Here is a 2433-nt window from a genome sequence, read left to right on the forward strand (position 1 = left end):
ATGTTACCTTGCAATACTCACATCAGAACAGTTACTTCAAGTAACTGTACTTGAAGTACAGTAAACAATATCCACATCAGTAAACAATACCCACATCAGAACAGTTACTTCAAGACAGTAGAGGAAAAAGAAAGGATCCAATGGTAAACCAAAAACATCCCAAACAAAACAAAAAATCTTTATATAACTAAATTAAAAGATAACAGTGCCCCCACCCTCACCCGCAACATTGCCTCGACCCCAGGATTCCCCCAGCTCGCCTGCCTGCCATGGCTGACAAGGAAGCAGCCTTTGATGACGCAATGGAAGGAAGAGTTATCAACAAGGAGTACAAAAAACGGAAAAAGAACACCCCTTTTTTTATGATTTGGTGATGATCCATGCTCTGGAGTGGCCCAGCCTAACTGCCCAGTGGCTTCCAGATGTAACCAGACCAGAAGGGAAAGATTTCAGCATTCATCAACTTGTCCTAGGGACATACACATTGGATGAAGAAAACCATCCTGTTACAGCCAGTGTACAACTTCCTAATGATGATGCTCAGTTTGATGTGTCACACTACGGTAGCGAGAAAGGAGAATTTGGAGGTTTTGGTTCAGTTAGTGGAAAAAACTGAAATAGAAACCACGATCAACCATGAAGGAGAAGTAAACAGGGCCCGTTATATGCTCCAGAACACTTGTATCATCGCAACAAAGACTCCTTCAGTGGTGTTCTTGTGTTTGACTATACAAAACACCCTTCTAAACCAGATCCTTCTGGAGAGTGCAACCCAGACTTGCGTCTCTGTGGACATCAGAAGGAAGGCTATGGGCTTTCTTGGAACCCAAATCTCAGTGGGCACTTACTTAGTGCTTCAGATGACCACACCATCTGCCTGTGGGGCATCAGTGCCATTCCAAAGGAGGAAAAAGTGGTGGATGTGAACACCATCTTTACAGGACATACAGCAGTAGTCGAAGATGTTTCCTGGCATCTGCTCCATGAGTCTCTGTTTGGGTCAGTTGCTGATGATCAGAAACTTATGATTTGGGATACTCGTTCAAACACGACTTCCAAACCAAGCCACTCAGTTGAGGCTGACACTGCTGAAGTGACGCTCACACTGCTGCCTCTCTTTCAATCCTTATAGTGAGTTCCTTCTTGCCACAGGATCCACTAAGAATGCTGACTTGTGGGATCTGAGAAATCTGAAACTTAAGTTGCATTCCTTTGAATCACATAAGGATAAAATATTCCAGGTTCAGTGGTCAACTCACAATGAGAGTATTTTGGCTTCCAGTGGTACCAATTGCAGACTGAATGTCTGGGATTTAAGTAAAACTGGAGAGAAACAATCCCCAGAAGATGAAGAAGATGGGCCACTAGAGTTGTTGTTTATTCATGGCGGTCACACTGCCAAGATACCTGATTTCTCCTGGAATCCCAATGACCCTTGGGTGATTTGTTCTGTAACAGAAGACAATACCATGCAAGTGTGGCAAATGGCAGAGAACATTTACGACGAAGACCCTGAAGGAAGCATGGATCCAGAAGGATAAGAGTCCTAGATATGTCTTTACTTCTTGCGATTTTAGACTCCCCTTTTTTCTTCTCAACCCTGAGAGTGATTCAATGCTGGTTGCAAGACACAGACTCTGTTCAGTTATCCCTCTATAAATAGGTACCACCAATAATGCGATTAGCCCAAACAGTGGGTGTTTTCAAAATAATAATGGGGGGCAGGGGGAGCTTGATTCAGCAAAGCCACAGACTTACATTGAAATTTTCTTCTAGAATTTTCTAGTAACAAACCCAGGTCTAAAGTAGCTACAGAAAGGGGAATAATATGTGTGATTATTTTTCTTCTTATGCTATATCCTCAAGTTTTTCAGACTCATTTAAGTAAAGGCTACAGTGAGTAAGGAATAGAACCAAATGAGGTAGGTGTCTGAGCCATGAAGTATAAATACTGAAAGATGTCACTTTTATTCAGGAAATAGAGGAGATTCTAGTCATATAGATTCCTACTCGAAAATCTTGGCACCTGACTTTCAGGATGCACATTTTCATACGTAGACCAGTTTCCTCTTGGTTTCTTCAGTTAAGTCAAAACTACACGTTCCTCTTTCCCCATATATTTTTGCTCGTTACTGTATTTCTTGAGCTATTTTCATGTTGTTTCTTTTCTTTCTGTGAAATGGTGTTTTTTTGTTTGTTTGTTTTTACTTGAGGCCACCAAGTTGTAAAGATGTATGTTTTTACCCGACAGTTATACCACAGGTAGGCTGTCAAGTCGAGAAGAGTAAATCAATAACTTATATTTGTTTTAAAAATTAAATTAATCCTTGATTTAATAAAAAAGATAATAGTAAGTCACTGAAAGTGCTAAGTGATCTTATTAAAACTTAGGAGTTAGGTGTCATATGTGGAAGTATATCGCTTTACAAAATA

General features: G+C 40.6%; 1 pseudogene; it reads left to right on the plus strand.

The window, feature by feature from the left end:
* The first annotated feature begins 269 nt into the window (after window positions 1–269).
* On the plus strand, window positions 270–1541 carry LOC105532617 (annotated as a pseudogene).
* The last annotated feature ends 892 nt before the right edge of the window (window positions 1542–2433 follow it).

This window comes from Mandrillus leucophaeus, unplaced genomic scaffold (assembly GCF_000951045.1).
Source record: "Mandrillus leucophaeus isolate KB7577 unplaced genomic scaffold, Mleu.le_1.0 Scaffold973, whole genome shotgun sequence".
NCBI lineage: Eukaryota > Metazoa > Chordata > Mammalia > Primates > Cercopithecidae > Mandrillus > Mandrillus leucophaeus.